Below are 26,008 nucleotides of genomic sequence, written 5' to 3'. Positions count from 1 at the left end.
TCCCCAGCCCATCCTTTCCCCGCCCCCACCACTTTTAGCAGGACTAGCAAACTCGGTTTTCTTTTAGGTTCCAGCGGCACCCTAAGCTCCACGTTGTGAGGGACATAGACCCTTTGGGGCCACAGGAAAGGCGGCCTGGAGAGCAGCCGCCTGCCCTGCTCTACAGAGGGAGCGCGGGCCACCGCTCTAAAGGTGGAGTGGGCACCCGCCAGGTCTCTCCCTCTGCCTCATGACTGAGTCGTGCAGGGTCTGGCTTTTGGCATCTGCTAAGCGTGGCCGGGTAAGAACAGCTCCCAGGTAAAAAAGCTGCACACGCGAAACGCCGTCTGAAAAAACCACCCCCGCCGAGGCGAGGCAGTTGTGAGCGGGATGCCTGAGAAGTGGGAGGTGAATGTCCTCGGGAGGGCCCCCCCCCCGGTGCAGCTTTCCCCGGAGGCTGAGGCTGCTGCCAGCGGGGACATCTGCTTTCTTACACTCCAGCCTGGCTCACCCCGCCCCCTCAGCCCCGGGTTGCGTGGTTATTTTACCAACACCGGGGGAGGGAGAGCTCGAGGAGGTAGAAAGGGGTGGATGGAAGCTTAGAAGATTTTCTTCCCACTCCCCCCACGTCCCCTCCTTTCGTCACATCTTTTAACCTTCAAGGTAAAGACTTAAGGAAACAATAAGCGTGTCCGCCGGCTCGCAAGCCCGCCTTCGGCTCGCCGGGGTTCTCGGGAGCGGGGCCTTGCCCCTCTCCATCCTCCCCGAGTCCCTCCCGGAGTCGGGCCGCGCTTCGGCGGTTCGGCTGGGCGCAGGGGCCGGCCGGGTGCGCCCAGCCTGTGGCGCCTCCTCTCCCGGGCTGCTGCCTCGACAGCTGCTTGTAGCTACAGTAATTAGACTGTCAGTGCTTGTTAGAGGAGAGAGGGGAAAACACGCTTCTGACAGCAGATTCCAAGACTCCCCAGTTTGTTAATTTCTAAGAGATCTTTAAAGCATTAATTGAGGTCTCCCCAACTCTCCCCTCCCGTCCCTCTCCGCAACTCCTCCCTTCCCAAAAATATCTTTAGGAGAAGCGAGTTCTCTCGGCGTGGAAGCAGTGTTTCCCGCAAAACTGCCAGCCCGCCCCCCGCTCACGCACAGACATCCAATTTCCCATATACAGATAAATGCACACATGTATACGCGGAAGGTTAACTCGGCGGAGGACTCGCCCAAATAAGCACCGGGATTGCATTTAAAATAATAATAATAAATAAATAAACTAGGAAGGAAAGCGGGGGGAGGGAAGCAGAAGTCGGGAAGAAAAGAGAAAAGCAGCAGGCTGATTACGAGGTGTCAAAACTGCCAGGAGCAAGAAGGTGATAGCAATCAGGGGTGAGAAGAGTGCGGCATTCGTGCGGGGCAACTAATTATCCGTCTCATTTGAGAAGAGCAGCATTTGAGGCAGCAGCGTTCGCCTGCTGAACGGTGACAGATTGGCGCGGAGGAGAGGGGAGGTGTTAAAACAATGGAGCCGGGCGCGCGAGCGCTGCTGCATGCTAATCAGCCCTCCCTCCGCCTGCCTGCCGCGCTCCCTCCTTCCTCTCGGCCTCCCTCCTCCGCGCTCCCTCCTCCCGCCTGCGGCGCTCCCTCCTTTCCAGCGGGCCCCGCGCCGCCGCCACCCGCTTCCTGCTCCCTCGCTTTCCCGCGCGTCCTTCCCGCCGCTGGCGAGTGGAACCCAGCCACCGCCACCGAGTCCCTAGCGGGCTGGGAGCCCCCGCGCGGCCCCCCGCGCCGGCCCAGTGGAGTGCAGCCCCGCGCGGGCTTGCCCGAGGGCTCGGCCTGCGCTGCACGCCCACTCCCCGGGGCGCTGGGGCGAGGACCCGCGCTCCGGGATCCAAGTCCTGGGGAAGAGGCCGAAGAGCCTGCGTTCTCACGCCCACTCGCTTTCTGGTGAATCAAACGCGTCGGCCAGCGAGTGCGAGTGGGAGTCCAGGCGAATTCAGAAAGGGCTAGGGACAGTCAGGGGTGGAAAGAGTGACAGGGCCACAACGGCCAAGAAGGGCTCCAGGATTGAGCGCAGATCTCCTGCTCTGCCCCAGCGAGGCCGCCACCCCGAGGCCTCCAGCCGCCCCAACCTGGCCTGCTGTGGCCGCGCCCCGCTGGCCTGCGGCGAGTCGGCGAGGTCAGCACCTCCGCCACGCCTCCCGCGCTGCGGCCCTTAGACCCCTGGAGCCCCTTTTCGCCAGAGCTACCGGTCCACGGTTTAAATGATCGCAGCGAAGACACATAAAGGGCCTTAGCATTAGCTGTGCTTCCAAGGCCTGACCTCCTGACCCCAAGACTAGACTAAGGGGCCGTCTGGGCCTCGAGAGTTCCCTCGAAAGACCGTCGCGGGGAGAGAAGGGCCTGGAAAGAAGCGGGCCGCTCTCCCCACTGCCGCGGAGACTGTGGGGCAGATGGGGGCAGGAGCTGATCTGGAGGCCCAGCTTCCCGCTTGGCCGCTCTGTTCTATACTCTGGCCTGAGAGAAGCTGGTCAAAAACAGCAGCGCCCTGGCCGCCCCTCCGACAGAGCCCATCAGAACCCGAGTCTGCTGAAAAAAGCCTTTCATACCTGTTGATGCAGGCGGGGACCTGAGTTTTGATATAACCTCCTGTTACTTTTTGACCGTAGAAGCTGATTGTTGCGCTTAAAAGACACTTTTATTCCTACCATTAAAATATTTTTACTGTTATGGGTTTACATAAACTACCCTTATAAACACCATAAAACTTCCTTCCCCGTAAGCCATGGTTGGACCTCCAGAGTAACTAAAAACCTGTGCAGTGTAATTGTTTTTTTCTGCTGACCCTTACCTTTGCATAACTTTATACACACCATTGTTCCTTTTTAAAAAATCAATTTAAAATAAGGTTTGCTAAAGCTCAGTCGTATATACACAAAGGTTTCATTTCTATTATTCGGCTTTGTAATATTTCATGATAAAAGTACACAAAAATGAAATTAAAATGAGTAAATTTTGGTATTTTTATACCATCCTCATTGATCCTAGTCATGTGAAAAACTACACAAGTGCACAGAGTGAATCATTTTTCCTTTTAGAAGATGTCCAGGCATACCAATAGAAGAGCTGAATGCAAACTTCAGATCTACTAAAATCATACAGAACATTTTTTTTTTTTTTTTGAGACGGAGTCTTGCTCTGTGCCCCAGGCTGGAGTGCAGTGGCGCGATCTCGGCTCACTGCAAGCTCCGCCTCCCGGGTTCACGCCATTCTCCTGCCTCAGCCTCTCCGAGTAGCTGGGACTACAGGCGCCCGCCAACACACCCGGCTAATTTTTTGTATTTTTAGTAGAGACGGGGTTTCACCCTGTTAGCCAGGATGGTCTCGATCTCCTGACCTCGTGATCCGCCCGCCTCGGCCTCCCAAAGTGCTGGGATTACAGGCTTGAGCCACCGCGCCCGGCCCATACAGAACATTTTAAAGTTTTTAAGTTGAAAAATCTTAGAAGAGTTACATAAAGGATTTTGTGTAAGTAAATGTTAATGCTTTCTGCTTTCTACTCTTTGGAAAACCACTAAGCAGGCCTCTGCCCTTGGCATATTACAGACTTTTCGGTGCTACAGTATTAGCTAGCATTTGGAAAATTCCCTTGTGTCTGAATCTGTTAAAATAGCAACCTATCTAACAGCAAAACAAATTTTAACTTTATATTTATTCATGTAAACGTGGAGATTCAGATGTTCCATCAGCATCAAAATTAAGCAATTTATTAACTATTCACCAGCCTTTGCTTCATTAACCAATTCTATAGAAGCAATGTCTCTCTAAAGCTGTGAATCTATAGAGCTCAAATAAATTTAGTTCAATTCCATGTTGTTATGTATCTCACCAAATTATTTATCTTCCAATAACTTGGTTTATATAGGCTTAGTGTAATTTCCTCTCAGTATACAGACCTCACAAATTTGCATGACTGTTTTAACGGTGTATTTACAGATAAGTTTTTATTTGCACATAAGGACAAAAAGGTGAAGTGAAATTTGGTCCCAATGGAAACCTGTTAGGTTCCCTGAACATATGGCTCATTGGGCTGTTACTTCCTTTTTGAGATCATTTTCCAAGATTTTTTAATATATACATCAATTTGACACCAGTTATAAAGAAAATATATTGGCTTTGAAGATTCCTCCACCTGGGGCATATCTCTTAATAACACACCATGTAGTCAGGTGTACCTCTGAATGTACAGGTTTCCAGTCTCTGAAAACAGGGCATAATTTGAAATCAGTCAGAGCTGCCAGTTGATTTACAGTGTCTTTGAAATTAGGTAGTTCTTTGGATTCTTAGAATGCCACATTGATTTGATTAATATAGTTTAGGGGTGACTGACTAAAACTCTTTTTTGGAAGGCTGTGCATTTGGAATCCACAGTATTACAATGATTTCTCTCAGTAGATACAAGTGATGTAAGTCTCATTTGTTGAAAGTGTGTGGTTCCAGCTTAAGACTTAAGGGGAAAATCACAGCACTTTGAAAAAGATGTAAATGTTCAATTGGTAAAAAGGGGGAAAAACCGTGCTAAAACATGTGCCTATTTCCATTATGCTTAATTTACTATTCAAAACAAGTTTTTCCTAATAAGCTCTATTGTTTCTTTCTGTTTTTTAAAATTTAATATGTGTGAGACAAAAACCAGATTCAGAATGTGAATGAAGTCTGTTTAGCGAAAGATTGTGGGAGCTTACAGTTCAAGAAGGCCTCAAATTAAAAGAAACATCACCTTCTATCACCGAAAAGATACAAAGAAGCAAGTTTCTTGGGTCATTTCTAGAACCAGTTCCTAGATTGCCAGCTTCCTCCATCCTCAGAGCTCCTCATGGATGAATTCACACACTTTAAAGTGCACCAAGCGCTAGAATATTCAGAATGATTACGCCACGTTTATTTACTGCATAGCTGTAGCTTTCATCTTATTGTAGTCCTCTTTTCTCTGAAGCATCAATCCCCTAATAGGACTGAAGTAAGTTCTCAAACATGTTACCCCCTGGCCTGCCTATACAGGGTTATGTCTATCTCAAAATCGCTCGCACATTTCCAGAGAATCTGCACTTGATTATGCAACCCTTTGACGTTTAACCCTTCTCCCATGGTTGAATGTCCCCTTGGAATCGAGAAGGCCTGGATATCCTGGCACTTGCCCATGTGTCCTTTGTTGTTTAGGGCTATACCATGAATACATTCAAAAACTATCTTGTTAATATCCTTTGGAAGGAGTGTACAAATAATGACTTCTCACTTTAAAATAATTCAAGGAATAGTTGTTTTTAAAATAAAATATTAAAGACTGCCTAATTCAACTTTCTTTTTGTGTGGACAAAACAAACAATAAAGAAACAAACAAAAAAACCCCACTGTGTCTAAAGAGAATAAATGAATCCCTCACACCTACTCAAATAGTTGGAACTCAACTCAAGCTCTCCTGTCTTTTTCAAACTATTGTTTTTTCCATAACCAGCCCTTACCTCAAATAAAATATAGTTTTTCACTGACTTTGTACTTTCTTTCAGAGGAAGCCTAAGTCCTATGCAAAGTCTTTTTACACAAAAGAACCACAGAAAGAGTAGGGGGCCTGACATTACCTGACACTGGAGTGGGGTTTATTATTTAAAGGTTGTTGGCCAGGTGAGGTGGCTCACGCCTGTAATTCCAGCACTTTGGGAGGCCGAGGTAGGCAGATCACCTGAGGCCAGGAGTTCAAAACCAGCCTGGTCAACATGGTGAAACTCCATCTCTACTAAAAATACAAAAATTACCTGGGCGTGGTGGTGCATGCCTGTAGCCCCAACTACTCTGGAGACCGAGGCAGGAGAATCGCTTGAACCTGGGAGGCGGAGGTTGCAGTGAGCCAAGATCACACCACTGCACTCCAGCCTGGGGGACAGAGCCAGACTCCATCTTAATCAATCAATCAATCATCAATGTTGTCAGTTTATCACCACTCTAACAAGGGCCCCAGTCCATTTCTGCTTGGAGAAGGGCACCTTAACCCACTGGGTGTTGGGCATCTCTCCGGCCTGCTCCAATGAGGGAAGAGCAAGTCATGGAACATATTTTTGTAGACACAAACTAACATGAGAGAAGATAAAAAATGATTTGTAACTCTAGAGTATGGAGTTAAACCATATCATAACTGCCAAACCACAGTGCTAAGTTTTTTAACAGTCTGAATTCCAGGTTAGAGTTTGTCTGGGGGAAAAAAAATAGCTAACCAGCATGAACTGGAAGTGAGCTTATGTATTTTCTAAAACTATTGATCTGGAACTAAAACATTCTCTAAACCAACCAAATACTTCATTTGGTTCCAGAGCTGGCCTTCACTGTCTGGAGATGGCTGTGCAGCTCAGAAGGAAGTCTCGGCCTTATACTATCTTCCCCTGAGAGTGTTGGTGAATCAACTCTGAAAACAGCACTCATTAGACAAATAGTTTCTCCATTTGCAGCTGTTAAATAGCTTACCTACTAGTGATAAAGGGGCATCCTGTGTGGGTGTATTCAGACCACTTCAAGCAACTGGCTTAAAAGGAAGGCTAGCTCACTGGGGATCCAAAGTATCAGTAAGGGTGATAAAGCTTGCTTGAAAAAGCTCTCTCTAACTGGGGCTGGGGAAGCAATGCAAGCAGCAGGCTTCCTCCAGAAAGCAGCTTTCTACTCCTCACCCTCTCACACACACTTCAATACTCAAAGACCCACTGTTTTGTTGCGTTTTTCCTGAGGTTTTACCATTGGCATTGCAAAAGCCTTTTCTTTCAGCATCTGCAAGACCCTATTGGATGAGATCTACTTCCAGGTTAAAGCCTTTGATACATTTCAAAGCAGACTTTGCCTTTAAAGTTCTCAACTCTTTTTTGTTTTTTCCAAAATAAACTAAATACTAATGGGTAACGTGGCTCTATAGTCAAGGTTTAGAAAAAATATATGCATTAAAGCCGACACGGGGACCACTGTAACTGACATTCCACTTGCAGACATGCTAGGGTACGCTCTACCGGCTAGGGAGGGAGGGGTTCTGTGGGCCAGACCCAGTCAGCCAACCTTAGGAAAGGAACCCGGCTCCATTTCCTAGTGAAGTGGCAACAATGACTGTCATTTCCTCCTCAAATATAATGTAAGGACATTTCCAAGTCGCTTCAGTCATTTCTTCCTCCTCCACCCTACCATGTGCTTACAAAAGTATGCTGTAGGAGAAATTCAATTTCTTTTTCCAGGCAAGGTTCCATTAAACATGTCCCCAATAACCTGATTACATCAGACAATGAGCCTTCCTTCTTATATGATTTCTTCAGCGGAATATTTTTTAGTTCGAATTGCCAGATTTAGCCAATAAAAATACAGGATGCCCAGTTAAATTTTTTGAATTTCAGGTAGATAACAATTTTTTACTCTAAGAATGCCCCATGCAATATTTGGCAACCCTATTTTTAACATCACATTGACTATATAAATATGAAGCTGAATCTTAGCAGATTCTCTCCTAGTTTGGGGCTGGGGAAGTGGTTAGGTGTGGAGCTAATATTTACCCTTTTTCCGCCCGGAATTTTCTTTCTTCCATTCTCCTTCCGCAGGAAACGTCTTGGGGTTTCTTGAACATCTCTCAGCATTTACTGTACGCCCCCCTCCCCTCGCTTTTGCTGATAAAATGGTTGGTGTTTTGTTTAAAGTGTTTATAAAGTCTCCTCCGTGATAACGCGAGCGTTTAAGAGAGAGAATTCGTGGCACACCGCTTCCTGCCCTCCAGAGTGCCCCGGCGTCTCTCTAGCCTCAGCCTCCAGGCGGGTGAGGAGGTGACACCTGAGAATTCCTCCCTCTCACCCCTGACCCTGCCGGAAAGGGAAACTGAGATGCGGGCACTGGGCCCCGGGAAGCGCGGGGAAGGGGAAAGGAGAAAGCCAGGTGGGTTTTTAGGTCTCTTCCAGTGCCACACTGCGGGGCATTGAGGGGCCGCGCGAGGCAGGCCCTTCCATGAGGCCTGGACTGGAGGCCTCCTCCAGGCGCTGGCACTGGCCTGGGCCGCCTGCCGCCACGCAGGGGCCGCGCGCCTGGGCCCCAGGGCCCCTTTGCGGGCGGGAGGCCGGGGGGACCGACTGCTCTCTGCGCCCGGGGTCGGGGGAGGCCGGGAAACCTCGGCTCCCGGGCAAGAGGGACCCAGGCCCTTCTCAGCCCTCCGGCGGCAGCCGCGCCGGGCCTCGCTTCAGCCGGGCGATTCTTCCCCTCATTTGTTGCATTGTTTGCATTAATATGAATATCTTGTTCTGTTTGTTTTGTCTCCTGAGAGCCAATAAAGCTGTGAGTTTTTTCTTTACACCAAATGCAGCTCTACGGGCGATCAATCAATGGGTAGTCTTCGGATAATCTGTGAGAGTGAGAAATCTAATAAAGCTAGCGACTAAAAAGGAAAACAAAATCTATTTTTCTCTTAGGTTAACTACGTCAGAATTAATGTGTTCCACTTCTGCTGCCTGAGGTGGGTTTAACTCTTGTTCTTCCCCCCCCCCCCCCCCAACAAATTGATTTAAATGTCAAGATGGGAGAGGAGGAGGGCTGAGGAAAGAAAGAGAAAAGAAAAGGGATGTTTAGGAGCCTCTTAAATTTTCTGATGGTTGGCCGATTCTTTCAAGAGTAGGAAAGACGGTACTTTCTAACGTCCCAGAAAATCAGAGAAATGGAGGATTCTAACAAAATGTAGTTTGGCAAAGAGGCCCTTCCTCAGTTTTCCGAACAGACAGGAAATGTAAATTGATAATGACGTAAATAAGTGATGATAATCAATCAAGTTATTATTAGTGCCCCCTGCCCCATCACTTGTTTGCTTTTGCTAGATGCTAAACTTAACTCCTCAAATGCATTTTTGGAAGGCCCCTTAACCATCCTGAGCAATGCAGGAAACAGGAGAAAGATCATCTGCCTGAGCTGCTGCAGTTCTCCTCACAGCACAATGCAACCAAAATCATTTATAAACAGATCAAAATAACAATCTGAATTATCTAACATTAGCAGCTGAACTGAAGAGCCCAAGATTATGTGATGAATTGTTAAATTGCAGTAGCATTGTTTTGGATTGCTAATTTAAAAAAATAAGCAAACCCCATGACTCTAGATATGACAACTGAAAATACCCACAAATTATTTAATAAATGAAGCGTCTAACAACTTTAACACTTCCTGGTCGCCCTGTTAATAAATGTGATTTGAGGTAGATTTTTAAAATCTTCAATCTAAACAGTGAATTCATTACGCACCAGTCAGATCTCTAGATGCCTATGGACTTCTTGGAATTAGGTGTTAAATAGACAAAAGTGAACCAAACTGCCTTTAAAAGCACAGCATGACCATGTAATTCTTTTTCCAGTTTGTGGTAAAAAATGATGAAACTTCTTTCCAAGTAGCTATCACCCAGATTTAGTGTGAAAAGTAGTGTAATTGTAATTCACGCCATCAGGGTCTATCGCTGATAGACGATCAGCTGTTCTGTAGAGGGGAGAGGCTTTCTTTTCAAATAGGAAAGCTGCCAAGTGCTCTGCGATACCTCCAGCAAGCTTATCGGATTGAGTTCAGAGCCAAAACAGCAGCTGCACACATATGCAAATTGGCAATTAATAGTATAACATTCTGTAAAAAAAAAAAAATGTTTAAAAAAATTTTTAAAGAAAATAGAAAGAAGCTACCTGAACATTAACCTTAACTGTAACTGGGACTTCTAAGATGAATGACTAAGGATTAATTACCCTTTGGAGAGGACTTGCTCTTTAATACCTTCTCTCACAGATCAAGTCTTTGTTGTCTTGCTGAGTTTTGTCTGTTTCATGGAGCACAACAATACACTCTACAGGAAGAACTTTAAAATAACTAAAAAGCCCTTATATTTTGATTCCAGAAAATGGAGAAATTAAGTCCTTTCCATGGATCATTCCTTCTGTAAACAGAGATCACAAAGCAAGAGCTTTAGCATCCTCATGAAAAAGACATTTTGTTCTGGGTGTTATCATCTCCTTCCACTACAGCTTGCAATTGGAACAAGCTTCACATCCTGGGGGTGCTGCCTATCTCTGTCTTGATTTCTGTCTGTCTATTCCTCCCATTGACAGGAATGTCGTTTGTATCCTCCACGCAGCAGTTTGCAGAAATCCAGCAAGGTTTATGGTTTATGTTGCCCAGCATGTATAAACATAACGCTCTCAAATGTTTTTTAAAAATCTATGAATTTGTTAGATGTCTTAACATTCTGGTCCTCCTACCCCAATTCTCAAACACAAAGTACTCTGTTGCCCTGATATAGTCCTGTGATAGTTCTGGCTAGGATTAGGTTGACGGTCTAAGCCCCAAGAAAGGCCTGACATTTTCATAGCAGGCTTTCCCCAATGCTTTGAGTCTTCCTCTCTCACTCCCTTTTTCTTTTTCCCTCGGAGGAGGGGGTGTTGGGGGTGGGAGGTGATTAGCAAATGTTTCAGGTAATCTGTGAATTCTTAATAGTCATATTTCCATGGTGGAAGATCTCCCTATTTCTCTGATGTGACAGGTTACAGAAACCTTGGTGTTGGGGGTTTTACAGATATTTACAAGTTCTGGGAGTTTGAACTTTGGGTCAAGATGTTGATTCCTTTTAATGTGTGAGGGTGAAGGAGGTTTTATTTTGCTTTATTCTTTTGGATGTTATGAGATGAGATTGTATCCACTCTTGGCTGTAACCTATACCATAAATGCAGAGCTGCAACCATTATTTCTGTCTCTTTCTCCTTTTGTCACCTACACTTCTAGAGATATTACTTTCAGTTTTATTGCAAATCATCTGTGTCTTTATTTTAAACCATTATTTTTCATATACCCCAGGCACATTTCCCTTATAATGAGACAAATTTTAGACTATTAATTTTCCATCTAAAAGGATACTGTACACTTTTCATTGCCAATATGGGCTTTGAAGCTTAAATATCAACATTTTTATAGGAAATTTACCCATGTCAAATTTAAATATATGTGCTTATATTTCTTGGAAAAAAGATTTTGGATAACTATCAATTAAGCAGCCAATTCCATTTGGAGTGCAGAAAATTTTGAGCCCCTTGATAAGAAGGAAAAAAATTTTTCCTCTAAATAACCAACTCTGGATCAGAAAAATTGAACTTTTCTAAATATTTATTATTAACAAAACTTTTTTTTGTCTGATTCCACTAGAAGCATCCTATGTTGTGAACACCATAAAGTTATCCTATGTTGTGAACACCATAAAGTTATGAGGGAAAAAAATGTCAAATCTAAATTTTATTTAGAAGTAAGATATTGTTTTTCTTGACTTGCAATCCAATTCGAATGCATTGTTAGACTTTTCTTGTGATTAAATAACAATGGCTTAAAGCTGATAGCAAGTCAACTGAAAAGTTGCTTTGGAATAAAAAAAAAGTGGGAATGCCAACTTTCTTTTCTTCTCTATAACTTCATTAACATGGTTGTATAGACATTTGCATGTAAAATGTAGCTAACAAAAATTACACAGAAGTAAATTTAGTCCTCTAGTGCCTACCTCTATGGTGAAATCAGACCATTTGGCATAGTTTGAAGTCTTCCAAGAAGCCTGGTTTCCACCTGGAAAATAAATTACTAAATTTGAATGTGTTACTTATACTATGGTGAGTTGTCTATCTGTTACATTTTATTTTAGTGCATATACTAGAAATTGTATTTAGGGTGTTCTAAAATTGTCATCTGTCAAGGTAGAGAATTATAATAATATAATTATACTCAGAAAGCATTCTGATTTTAGATTATTTTGGCACTGTTACAAATATGATGCATTTTTTAAAAATTCAGAATGTTTATTACAAATTCATATGTTTAATTGTCAAGTTTTGAGATTAATTTAGATAAGCTATAACCAAAGTTTATTTTCTTTGCGTTTATTGGTACATAGTTAATGCTTATACACAGGCTTCAGTGTAACACATATACACTATTACAATATTTAGCTGTACTTATTTGCTTTATCTTTAAATGGTACTCTGTCCCAAAATTTTCTGAGTTTGACAAATTATCAAACATTTATCAAATCACTGTTGCATTCTCTGTTCATCAATACATTCTGTTTTAAATCATAAACAGTTTGATTCTGAGTTATAAGAAATATTTTGAGTAATCAAAGATTCTATGTTGTATGACATAAAGTATCATAATGAGATTATTGATGAGATGTCATGATCAGTGAAGACCATACTCAGTGAATTTACCCAGATAAAACTATGTGTTATAATGCCGCAAGTGTACACAGAGGTAGGAGATAAAGATGTGCTATCATGGCTCAGTAAAAACTCCTTACCACAGCTAGTGACAAGAACAAACAATGTTTTGTTAAAATGTGTAGGTTTTTCTTCATCTCAAAGGATAGTGCATTAATCTCCTAAAGAAAGTAATTGTTCTCTCTGAAATGTACAGTAAGTTGAGTTAAACAACTAGAGCAAGTATGGTTGTGGAATTTTATTTTCTCAAGCTCAGAAACTTTTAAATTTACTACAATATACCCAAATATGTCTAATTACTATACCACCCTTGCAATGATTACAATTTTGATGTTTGTCATTTTTTACATCCTAAAGTGCTTTGTGAACCCAGGTGATTATATAATGGATACCATCTTCTGTGGGAGTGAAAAGAAGAAAAACTTGATTCATACTTAAAGGTGCTGTATTTGAGGAATGTGATGTTAAAATATTTTCTCTTAGCACCAGGCATGTGTTTTAAATAATTTATCCGGAGGACTCAGGACATTTTCTATATAGAAAACTGAATGATGAACATTATTTAAGATGATAAATGGGAATAAATTTTAGAAAGTCATATCTCTAGAAAAATTTACTTCACCATTGGATTAATAGTCTAAGAAGTGATGGTGATAGAATAACGATAGTGTCTTGGTGAATCCCTTTCTCTGTGCTAGACACTTCACGTACATTCCCTCATTCAGTCATTAATAATCACCTAATGAACCCAACATGATTTTGTTTTACTGATGAGAAAAATAAGGCTAAGTTTAAGTCACATAGCTTGTAATGGATGAGGCTTTATAGCTGTCGGATTCTAGAGTCCATCTGATCATGTGATGTAGTTCCATTCTGGTTTCTGAAGGACAGAGACATGGAGGAGGTTTGAAAACTGTCTCTTTCCTCTCTTAAAATTCAGTTTTTCCTTTACTAAATCCAAAAGAGTAAGTGAAGTGGTCCAAGAATTTAGCAATGTAGTCAAGGTCCATTTGATTAGGAAGTCTTTGTATGACTAGAAACAGGATTGCTTTGGCACATACATAAAGACTGGGAGATCTACACATCCATCCTCAAATTTAGCAATTTGAAGCAGTTAGTTACACGGACAGTTTTGTATGCATTGCTAAATGCAGACACAAAAACTGCATTTGCAAAAAGAGGAAACCCAGTTAAACTAGGTTGCAAATTTGGCCCTAATTTAGCGTAGCATTTGTGATACATATAGGTTAGAGTGACATTTATATAATGGTGTGAAATATGAGAAACTTCCAATGCTAGACACAAAGACTTTTAAAAATTGCTTTTGCCTACTTTGGTTAGTTTAAGAAACAGGAGGAAGAATTTGGTTTTTCAAGTGATGGGAAGCCTTTAAGGATGTTGGAACACTGTTCAGTCCCCTGGGGTTCTGCCTGCTGTACAATTTTAAATGTCTTTTAGCTAAAAAATTGGCCAACAAGGGAAACATAGAGATGAAATCTCTTCTTTCTTATCTGGAAAGTGAGAAACTATAGGTGGCTAACATAATCCAATTTTGATAGTTGAATAAATGGTCAGCTTTTGGGGTCAGAAAGTCATAATCCTCCTTGTTAATATGTCTATCTAACTGGAGTAACTACCTACCTATGAGAATTTATCTTGGAAATTTTGTCCTTATGCTCAGTTGTAGACGTGTTTCAGCTTAAGAAATACAGCCAAAAATGAGACTAGATAAATGCACCATGTTTCATGTAAATGCTGCTATCATGGTACCTGAAACTATTTCCATCATTGAAGACCACTGGAGGGCAGTGTTTTCTCCTTTGGGAACAGCACCTGGTTTCACATGGAGACTGCATAGATGTGTTAAAAAGGCATCTGGGTTACAGGAAATGAGTTGTACTTCTCATTCAGGCTGTGCTTGGAATTTACCCCCTCCTGTTTACATGTCATTCAGATTGTTCCTTATCATACTGCCTGTCAAATTAGTTGTACCTGAAATCAGATTCCAAAAGATCATGTACAATACATATTTGCTGTTAGAGCTTTATATTCATTAACTATTTGAGGCATTATGTCAAGTTCATTTTGCTAATATAAATAGCAAATAAAAAAGGATATATAAGCAAGAGTAGGCAGTTTTAACCAGATGCTTTGCACTTAAAATTTCAATATTTCATTGATTTTATTTTCCGTATAATTTTATTACATATAATATGTATACGTATATTTGTCACGAAATTAGCAAATTCACATTTTCTGGAAAGAACAAATGAAGACTTTTCCTAGAAGCTTATTTGTCATATCTTATGTATGCCTTGTTCCCTAAAGATGGTATATGGAAAAATGTTTAATTTCTTCTATTTTAAAAAATGATCTATTGCTGAGTATTAAATTATAAAATTATACTAATTTGTGTTTCCATTCGTTAAAAAATGAAACTGGATTACATAATAATTTGGTGTGTCAGGGGTCCATTTAATCTTTATTTAAAGGCATATAATGCAAATTGAACTATTATAATAGTCATGTTTCATTGTTAAAAATGAAAATATCATATATTTTAGCTCTGTGACTTTATCAAAACACTGCTATTTTTGCAAAATCAATATATAATTTTAGTCTAATGATTTACTTGATTTATTTTTTTCAATAAAGTGCCCAGAAGCTTACCTGGAACTTGGCCAAAATAAGGCCGAGCAACCAATCACTTGAGGAAAAACATAAATAACAATATCTGTATCATAAACACTTTTTAAAAGTATTTCATTTTTATAACATTATTTCCGATTACAAAAGTAATACATGTTCGTTGTGTACAGCCGTGTGCCACCACGCCTGGCTAATTTTTTGTATTTTTAGTAGAGACGGGGTTTCACTGTGTTAGTAAGGATGGTCTCAATCTTCTGACCTCGTGATGCACCCGCCTCGGCCTCCAAAAGGGCTGGGATTACAGGCATGAGCCACTGTGCCTGGCTTCTTATACATATTTTTATGCACTAGTATGTATTAAAAATAATTAGGATATATGACATTACTCATTTATGAGTGACACTTCCCTTAAAATATATCACATTTTCCCATGTCATTAAATACTAACTAGTATTCCGTAGTATAAATGCACCATAGTTTGTCTAACAAGTTCTCTAACACTATGTATTTGGTAATTGCTAATTTTTCCTTTTTTTGAGATGGAGTCTCACTCTGTCACCCAGGCTGGAGTGCAGTGGTACAATCTCATCTCACTGCAGCTTCCACCTCCTGGGTTCAAGCGATTCTCCTGCCTCAACCTCCTGAGTAGCTGGGACTACAGGCATGTGCCACCATGCCCGGCTAACTTTTGTATATTTTAGTAGAGATGGGGTTTCAGTATGTTGGCCAGGGTGGTCTTGAACTCTTGACCTCAAATGATCCACCCGCCTAGGCCTCCCAAAGTGCTGGGATTACAAGCGTGAGCCACCATGCCCGGCCAATAATTGCTAATTTTTGTATATCATAAACAATGCTATGTGAACATCTCGGTAGACAAATATTTGCATACATTTATAATTACTTCCTCCAGATAAATTTCAAAAAGGGGAATTTTAGAGTCAAAAAGGATTTTTTTATAAGTTTCGATACGTAGGCTAAAGTGCCTTCCAAAATGGAAGTACATGAGAATGTCTGTTTATCCTTATCTTCACCAACACTAAATGTTATCAGCTTTTTAATGGTCCCTAATTTGATGTTTGAAAAAATAATTGTTCTTTTACTTTTAGTTATTTTGCTTACTTGAAAAATTTTAAATTTCATATATTGTTTGCCATTTATAATATTGCTTTATAGTATACTTATTCCTATACAACACCCATTTTTTCTGTTGGGGTATTTGTATTTTTTTTATTTTTTATAAAGAAAGGTATTTATGTAAAATTACCATAGTAACACTATGCCATACATTTTACAAGGATCTTCCTAAGCTAAACTTTATAATATTTTCTTATTGACTTTTTCACTTTTAAATTGTCAATTTCTCAAGTGTTTTCATTAACATTTCTGCCTTTACTTGTAGAAAATCTTCCTCATGGCCGGGCATGGTGGCTCATGCCTGTGATCCCAGCACTTTGGGAAGCTGAGGTGGGTGGATCACAAGGTCAGGAGTTAAGAGACCAGCCTGGCCAGCATGGTGAAACTCCGTCTCTAATAAAAAATATGAAAATTAGCCAGGCATGGTAGCACATGCCAATAGTCTCAGCTACTTAGGAGGCTGAGGCAGGAGAATCACTTGAACCCAGGACGCGGAGGCTGCAGTGAGCTGAGATCGCACCACTACACTCCAGCCTGGGCGACAGAGTGGGACTCCGTCTCTGAAGAAAAAAAGGGAAATCTTCCTCACAAAAGGTTAGATAAATATTCACTTTTATTATTTTTTATTTACTTCTTTATTTTTTTATTCAGACAGGATCTTGCTCTGTCGCCCAGGCTGGAGTGCAGTGGGACGATCATGGCTCCCTGGAGCCTCAATCTCTTGGGCTCAAGTGATCCTCCAGCCTCAGCCTTCAGAGCAGCTGGGACTACAGGCACACATGACCACCTGTTAAAATATTCACTTTTGTTTTCTCCTACATATTTGATGATTTTTTTGTTTTTATTTTATGCATTTAATGCTTTAATATGTCTGCAATTTGTTTTGGTTTATCATGTGAGGAGAGGATTGGATCCTTGTTTTTCAACTGTTAAGCAATTGTCCCTGCAAGTTTATTGAATAATATACTTTTTTCCTACTGATTTTAAGATTTTTGAATTTAGCTGAAAGCTTTTATATTCTAGGGTCCTCTCTTGAGATTAATTTCCACTCCACTAATTTCTCTATTCTTCTACCTTTATCACAATATTTAAATAATACAGTCTTATATCTGGTATTGCAAGTCCTTCAGTAGTTTTCCTTTCCAAAATTTTCTTTGTCATTCTTGACTATTTATTTGTTCATATTATTCTGAATTACATTATTAAGTTAAAAAAAGATTCACTTAAGAACATATGTTTTGCTGTGAAAAAATACTCAAGATATATTAAGTGAAGAAAGCAAATTGTACAACAATATATATATTAGCCTTCTTAAAATTAAAAAAGTCAGAAAAAGCATAGAAGTGTGTGTGCAGGCCCATGTGTATGTGAGGCTGTTCCTTATTTATACATATAAACATTCTGGAAGATTAGCCAAAAAAAGTATTAACAATGGTTAGCTTTGGTTAGTGGGAATGGACATTGTGGAGAAGAGGAAATTTTGCTCTTTACTATAAAGAATCTTCTTAGGTAGTTTGGATTTTCTACCATGAACAAGCATTAGTCATAAAATTTTGGAAAATGTCTTTGAAAAAAATCTTTGAAAAAGACTATTAAAAAGCTACTTACACGCAAAAGGACAAATACTGCATAATTCCACTCATCTGAGGTAGCTAGAGTAGTCAGATTCATAGAGACATCAAGTAGAATGGTGGTTGCCAGGAGCTGAGGGAAGGGGACAATGGGGGTTGTTGTTAAAGGTGTACAGGGGAGTCTCAGTTTTGCAAGATGGATGGTGGTGATAGTTGCACAACAATGTGAATGTACCTAATGCTACTGAACTGTACACTTAAAAATGTTTAAAACAATAAGTTTTATTTACCACAATTTTTTTTTTGAGACAGTCTTGCTCTGTCGCCCGGGCTGGAGTGCAGTGGCGCAATCTCAGCTCACTGCAACCTCTGCCTCCCAGATTCAAGCGATTCTCCTGCCTCAGCCTCCTGAGTAGCTGAGATTACATGCACACGCCACCATGCCCGGCTAATTTTTTTATTTTTAGTAGAGACGGGGTTTCACCATGTTGGTCAGGCTGGTCTCAAACTCCTGACCTTGTGATCTGCCCGCCTCGACCTCCCAAAGTGCTGGGATTACAAGCGTGAGCCACCTTGCCTGGCCCTACCACAATTTTTTTTTAAAGCTGTTTACAATGATTTACCTCTGGGGAGTTGGATTGAGGAGTTAGGATGTAGGCCAAGGACAATATTTTTCATTTAACACCTTCTGCGTGGCCTGAATTTTTCAGGAGAAGCCCATATTATTTTCATAATAAAAAATTTTAGGACTCTCTCTAGACCTATTTTGATTCAGAGGCTGCCCAATTAAAAGAAATTTAATGTCATAGCTAATTTTAAAAATTTATTGGAAATCCTAAGCTGAATTACATTAAATTTATAAATGATGGGACAGCTTTAAAATATTGTCATTTACTCATATAGAAACAGTTTTCAAAAATTTTAATGATCCTTTGAAAATTTTGAAATTTCTTCATATGGGTCCTACACAAGTTCTGTAGTTTATTAGTGTATCCCTGGGTTTTTTATATCTGTATCTCTATCTACAGATTGATAGAGAGATATATATAATATTATATCAATTGCCTAATTGCTATTCTTTGTAAAATTAATTTGTCTCATTGAAGACTTTTTTGTAATTTTTTTTCCTCTAAATATCTGAAAGAAACTGTTGATTTTTATAATTTTCTTGACTTTAATCTTAAAAATAATCCTAAAATAATTGGTCCATTCAAGTTGGTCAGTTCAAGTTCAAGCTAAAATTATTGGTTTGTGTAGAAATACTCTAATTTAGCCAATGTAACTGTTTTTTATTTATGTGATTTTTTTGAATCATGTAAACACGGCTTAAGAAAATATCTATTATAAAGAATACTCTATAATATAAATGCCTGCAGAGTATAATACCTGTCACTCTCTGAAAAGGAGTGCAAAGGAGTAATGAATGAAAAATAATTATTAGTACGATAGGATTTCCATGAATAATTTATGAGGACCTAGACAAGGAGTAAACAATAGATATCACCCATTTTGAGTCCTATAGACTTTTTCCATATTTGCAGAAGATATTGCTTGTATTTTTTTATTTCCAAAAGGAAAGTGTTTTGCTTTTATTTCTGACTATATATTGTCATTGTAGAACACATTCAATAGTATAGACAAAAAGTATTTTCTTATATGAAGATCAACCATAAAGCTATCATCCAGAAAAAACTACCATAAATAGTATTTTGCCTATTCCTCAAGAATTAATTATATTAACATATATTTCACATATTTATAAAAATGAGATCACACTGTAGATACAGTTTTATAGCCTCCTTTTTTTCTCTTAATATATAATCACTGCTGTCTTTTAATGTCCATACAGATCTTCATAATTCTTTATGGCTATTGTTGAAATGTATATTTTATTTTATGGATGTTCCATAATTTATCTGATCAATCCCCTGTTGATTAACATTTAGGTAGTTTCAACTTTTTTACTTTGAATATTGTAATACATCTTTTCATATTTGACAAGATTATTCCTTAAGAAATGGAAATGCTCAATGAGTCTGCATAATTTTAAGACTTTCGTGTTAAAATTAAATATTTTTTCTTAAAATTAAAATATGTGTTATTGCTGAACTGTCCTCCAAAAGAGGTCACAGTCATTTTGCTCTCAAGACTTTTCTACACTGGTTTTTCTTCTCTCTCTTTTTTTTAAATTTTCAAACTCTGCAAAGTCTCAGAATATAATAGGTGTTAATATAATCTTAAAAATCATTTACATTCCAATAGATAGGAAATTTTACTTTATTGTTTCTTTTAATTTCCAGAATTTGATAAGTAATGAGGTTTATCTTGCTTCCATGCATCTATGGCCTATTATCTTATTCCTGCTGTTCTTCTGGAGTATACCTCTTATTATTATTGACTTGTAAGCACTTCTCAAGGATTACAAATATTAATTTTTTGTTTGTGATGTGTATTTTTTTAGTATGTCTTTAGTCTTTTTACCTTGTTTATGCCATTTTCATCATACAAAGCTTTTATGTATTCCAATTAATGACTTTGGTATCACTCTTAGACATTCTTTACAAGATTAGTAAGAAAAAATTCAGTATTTTATTCTAATTGTATTATTTTTATCTTTTCATATTTTTCATTTATATCTCTAACCAACTTAGAGTTTCTTTTTTTAAAGTATACATTAGAGATTTAATATTTCTTCCAAGGGGTTAGTTACTATCCCCACACCACTTTTGAGCAATCCATATTTTCTCCACTAAATTCTTGGATATGCTGTTATCTAGTTCCAGATTTTCACCTCTATTTCGTTGACCTTTTTTAGCTGTGTGATTTGGAGGTATTGTTCAGGTTTTTCTGCAATAATGCTGTGTAACAAACACTTCCCCAAATCTCAGTGGTGTACAACAACAAATATTTATTTCTCTTTCAAGGTTATCTGGGTCAGCTGTGACACTGCAGTGTTCTGGACACAAATGGACTGCTCCAAGCTACAGGTCAGATTTGAGTGCTACACATTTCTCTTTTTTCAGGCTGTGATAACAACAGCTCCCTGGAACAAATTCTTCTTATAATGGATAGTAAGAGTACAAGAAGGCTGGCTGAAATTTGCCACACTCTTAAACCTCAACTCCAACACATTGTTTTTTCCATCCACACTGCATTGGTCTGAAGATCACACAATCAACCCTAAGTGAATGGAAAAGGAAAGTGCATTGTCTCCACAGGGAAGGCATGTCAGGGACTTAGAGAAAATGAAGAACTGTAAGCAAATAATAATATCTACCACACTGAGCTAGTTATATTTTCTAAGTCTCAGTTTCCTCAGTGTCAAATAGAATAATTGTGAAGACTCAATTATACAGATGATAAATGTCAAACACATTGTACCTGGTATTCAGTTATTCAAAAATTGTGTATCTGGTTCCTAACAGTATATCACTTAAATTACTATAGTTTTGCAAGTTTTTTTTTTTTTTTTTTTTTTTTTGAGATGGCACCTTGCACTGTTGCCCAGGCTGGAGTGCAATGGCGCAATCTTTGGCTCACTACAACCTCTGCCTCCTGGGTTCAAGCGGTTCTTCCGCCTCTGCCTCCCAAGTAAGGATACAGGTGCCTACCATCACGCCCCACTAATTTTTGTGAGACGGGGTTTCATCCTGTTGGCCAGGCTGGTCTTGAACGACTGACCTCAGGTGATCCGCCCGCCTCCACCTCCCAAAGTGCTGGGATTACAGGCATGAGCCACTGCGCCCGGCCAAGATTTTTAAATATTTATAAAGGCAGATTAGCTCCTACCCCTATCATTCTTTCTTTTAAAGGACTTTCTGACTATTCTCTACCAGTTTTTCCTCCAGATGAATAAATAGATTTTAGATTCCATCACATATGTTCATCTTTTTAATAAGTGAGGAAAATATCTTCTCAGTCATACTACTTTTAGACTGATGAGCAAGTTGTTCCACAGTCTTACCAAGAGGAGGTTGAGGAATGACTTGGAACCTGTAATAATCAACATATTTTTTGTTTATTCAAAAAACTCAAAACTATACTGCACCAATTTGCAAATGATATTGAATAAATTGGGGTGGTTAGTATCCTGGAAAAATAAACTAAAATTTAAATTAGGATAATGATCATGTTTCTAAAATGAGGCTCAAAAGAAGCAAATGTGAGGTGTACACATAAACAATAACATAGAATTGTGCAGGAATGTCTAGGCAAAAAGCACAGAATAAAAAGACTTGAGGGTCTATCTAGAGTGCATGAACGGTCCCCAATGCGGATGAAAAAGAGTTTTCATGATTTATGAAATATCCCAAACAGGCAGGAAACCATTTTTCCTCTGTTTCATGTATAAATTATACTTTTTAATGTTTTTTTATTTATTTTTTTGAGATGGAGTCTGGCTTTGTTGCCCAGGCTGGAGTGCAGTGGCGTGATCTTGGTGCACTGCAACCTCTGCCTCCCGGGTTCAAGCAATTCTCCTGCCTCAGCCTCCTGAGTAGCTGGGATTACAGGCACGCACCACTATGACCGGCTAATTTTTGTATTTTTAGTAGAGACAGGTTTTCACCATGTTGGCCAGGCTAGTATCAAACTCCTGACCTCAAGTGATCCTCCCACCTCAGTTTCCCAAAGTGCTGGGATTACAAGCGTGAGCCACCGCGCCCGGCCCTAATTATATTTTCATTTGAAAATTATTTCCTGCTTTGAACCACATTTTTAAAGGATGTATAGAAATTGATGAGAGTTCAAAGAATAAAAAAGTAGCTAAAAAGATCTAATTTAGGTCCTTGAGACAAGCTAAGGGAATTGGCATTTTTAGTCTTAAAAGGCTAAGGTATGACTTGATTAGTATTCATTTGTAAAATTTATTTCCAGAGAAAAAATACTGAGCGTTGTTCCTCTATGTCTAAATAAGAACAAAAAAATTTTCATGAAAACAATTTATGACTATAAGGAGCAATGATTGTTGTTAAGTCATGGAAATACTAAAGATAAATATCAAGAAAGATTTAACATTTTCTATGTCTGGAAAGTGAAATAATTCTACGTTATAAGCAAGAGAATAGACAATTATGAATCTGGTTAAAACTGTCATTTGAAGGCCAGAGATAGACAGATGAACTCTTCTAAAACTATGAGCTTATAAATTAATCTCAAGATAAATTGCCTAACATGTTAATCTGTAGTATTCATTAATAAATTAACTTGTGTATTTATTATGTAGTTCATCATAGCAAAATATCTGACATATTTATGTACATTTTTAATGTAAAATAAAATAGCACAGTTGTCCAATTTACTCCTTCTTGATAAACAGCAACAGATATATTAGGAATTCATTTGGTCAGTTTTGTTCTGTGGATCATTTTAGGCTATTAGGCAAAAGCATCCAATAAAATGTGACTCAAACTATACCCATTCATTATTGATTATAATATAGAAATCTGAGGTTTTAAATGTATTTTTAAACACTACTTTGAGGCTTAATTTTAAAGCCATATATTTTAAGTTATCCTCCAAAGACTCAAGTTTTGGAATGAAAATGCCCTTTTAAATATTATTTGTTAGTCCTAAAAAACTGAATTTTGAAAGGGGCATCTTCCATGCATTTAAAAACGAGTCTGTAATAATTTAAAAAAAAACAAACACGAAATTCTCAGTAAAAAGGCCATTGGGAGGAGCAACATCCTTTGCTTTCAGTCTTCTGAGGAACTGTTCCGTGTATGTGTGTGCGTGTATGTGTATGGGTGCATGCGTGTGTGTAAATATATGTGTGAGATAAGAATTTTTAAGTGAGGATAAATGTCAGTTCTCAAAAATATAAACCTGTTGATTAATTTATCTTTTTTTTTTTTTCGAGACAGGATCTCGCTCTGTTGCCCAGGCTGGAGCGCAATGGTGCAATCACAGCTCACTGCAGCCACAGCCTTCTGGGCTCAAGAGATCCTCCTACCTTAGCTTCCTGAGGTGCTGAGACTACAGGCACATGCTACTACATCTGGCTAATTTTTACTTTTTTTATGGAGATTGGGTCTCACTATGCTGTCCAGGCTGATCTCAAACTGGTGGCCTCAAAAAATCCTCCCACCTTGGCCTCCCAGAGTGCTGGGATTAAAGGCATGAGCCACCACATCCAGGCCTCAGTTAATTTAGATCCAATAATAAGAAATGTGTTTTGGTAGAAAGCAAGAATGAAGTAAAGTTCTTTTGTTTTTATTTAAACATCTGCCTATAGTTCTGTGAAATGTGTGTATATATGTGGAAAGCACAAATAGTTTATTCCCTACTCAACCCACTGGTATAAACTTTGTATAAGAAAGCAGTACATTTACAGATTACAAATGGGTGAATCCTGTCCAAATTTTTAGAATATATCCAAACCACTGATATTATTGGCTCTGATTTCATTTTGCCCCAAATGAAGGTCTGTTCTAACTTCTCTCTGCTTCATTAGTTTACATAATTAAATGGCCTTCACTGCTTGAAAGCCTTCCAATGGGTTCCACTTTTTATTGTGTTATCTCAACTATTGATAAATTCATATTTGCAAGACTAATAGGCTGTCAAACTGTGTTGATGTCTGTGTTAGTTGTGAATATCCCTTAAAGTGTTCTTTGCATTGCAGCAAGAGAGACCAACCCATTTAGAGGAGAGTGTGACCAAAAGTGACAGCCTTGCTTACTTAGCTATAGAATCATCAATGCATGGAAATATGCACAAGGTGGAAAAAATGTAGGATGTCTGTTTCAATTTCTAAAATTAATTTTTAATAATATTTTATGTTTTATTTAAAACACTTTTTTTTGTAAGATAAAAAACTATATTACAGGACCCGTCAGAACTGACTGTGGTCGTAAAGGTGAAAATAGTGTTTATTCTGCCTTGTAGTTTACTTTTCCACCACTAAACAGCACCAGAGGCATGGCAACGCTCAATATTTATTTGTTGTTTTGATTAACTGACAATGTAATATAATGGTAATACAATTGACCCTTCTTTGGTTTTAACTTCTACATAACTTTGCTGTTTTTAAAGCCACAGTTTAAAAGTATTTAGCTATTCTCAGATGATATGGTTTGGATGTTTTGTTCCCTCCAAATATCATGTTGAAATGTAATCTCTGATACTGGAGGTGGGCCTAGTGGGAGGTGTTTGGGTCATTGGGGCAGATCTCTCATGAATGGCCTGGTGTTGTCCTCAAGGTAATGAATGAGTTCTTGCTCTATGGGTTCACACGAGATCTGGTTGTTTAAAAAAGACGGGCACCTCCTCCCTCTGTCTTGCTCCCTCTCTCACCATGTGACATGCTGGCTCTCCTTCACCTTCTACCATGATTATAAGCTTCTGAGACCCTCACCAGAGGCTGATGCCAGCACTATGCTTTGTGTACAGCCTGCAGAATGTTGAGTCAAATAAATCTATTTTCTTTATAAATCACCCTGTCTCAGGTATTTCTTTACATCAAGGCAAAAGGACTAACAACAGGTGAGAAGTAATTTGACACACACACAAAAAAGTTTAGTTGGCATTTTCATTCACTGTAGTTGGAAATTTGGCAGTGTTCATCAAAATACAGTACACATGCATTTGACTCAGTAATTCCATTTCTTTAAGCCTATACTATAAAATACTCAAATGTACCCACAAAGGCTACACGTGCAAGGCTACATGTCGCATCATTGTTTTCAAAACACTTGAAAGAACCTAAATATTCATCATAGATAGTTTAATAAAATAAGGTATATCTTTACTTTGAAACACTATGCAACAATTTTAAAAGAAGGAGGTATATCTATGTATACAGACATGAAAAGATCTTCAAGATGTGTTGCTTAAACAAGCAAACCTCTCCAAACAATGTATGTGATGTAAATGCTTAAGGATATATGCTGAAATAATAGACATTGTCTTAGTCTGTTTGGGCAGCTATAACAAAATACCTTAGCCTGGGAAAATTATAAATAATAAAATTTTATTTCTAATAGTTCTGGAGGCTGGGAAGTCCAAGATCAAGGCATCAACAGATTCAGTATCTGCCGAGGGCTTGTTCTCTGCTTCCAATATGATGCCTTCATGCTGCATCCTCACACAGCAGAAGAGGACAGAGGGCACTCTTCCCAACCTCACCTATAAGGGCATTAATCTCATTCGTGAGAGTGGAGCCCTCATGACTTAATCACTTCAAAAAAGACCCTACCTCTTAATACTATGAATTGGTGGGAGGTAAGAACACTAACATTCAGGCCATCACAGATGTCAAACTTTTAATCATATTAATCTCTGATTATAAAATGATGTGTTTTAAGATGTGGGGAAGAGCTTTCACTTTTTACTCTAATATATTGGTGTGTTGTTTTAATTTTTAATGATGAGCATGCATTTAAGTATGAAATAATTAAATAAACC

General features: G+C 39.2%; 2 long non-coding RNA genes across 2 annotated transcripts in view; one reads left to right on the top strand and one right to left on the bottom strand.

Moving 5' to 3' along the window:
- Positions 1 to 17,735, bottom strand: part of LOC116810751 (uncharacterized) — a 31,699-nt gene extending 13,964 nt beyond the window's left edge. Inside the window, exons 1-3 of the long non-coding RNA XR_009214334.1 lie at positions 17,640 to 17,735; positions 14,019 to 14,240; positions 11,540 to 11,601 (exon numbers count right to left, since the gene is read on the bottom strand). This is a non-coding gene — a long non-coding RNA (uncharacterized LOC116810751). The remainder of the gene's footprint in view (positions 1 to 11,539; positions 11,602 to 14,018; positions 14,241 to 17,639) is intronic.
- Positions 7,747 to 25,004, top strand: LOC116810750 (uncharacterized). Its single transcript, XR_004370368.2, has 3 exons — positions 7,747 to 7,914; positions 20,527 to 20,589; positions 23,467 to 25,004. It is a non-coding gene; the product is annotated as an uncharacterized LOC116810750 (long non-coding RNA).
- Positions 25,005 to 26,008: the final 1,004 nt, after the last annotated feature.

This window comes from Hylobates moloch, unplaced genomic scaffold (genome assembly GCF_009828535.3).
Source record: "Hylobates moloch isolate HMO894 unplaced genomic scaffold, HMol_V3 SCAFFOLD_1, whole genome shotgun sequence".
Lineage (NCBI taxonomy): Eukaryota > Metazoa > Chordata > Mammalia > Primates > Hylobatidae > Hylobates > Hylobates moloch.
Note: the sequence above shows the minus strand (reverse complement) of the source record. Positions and strands in the feature narration are given on the sequence as shown.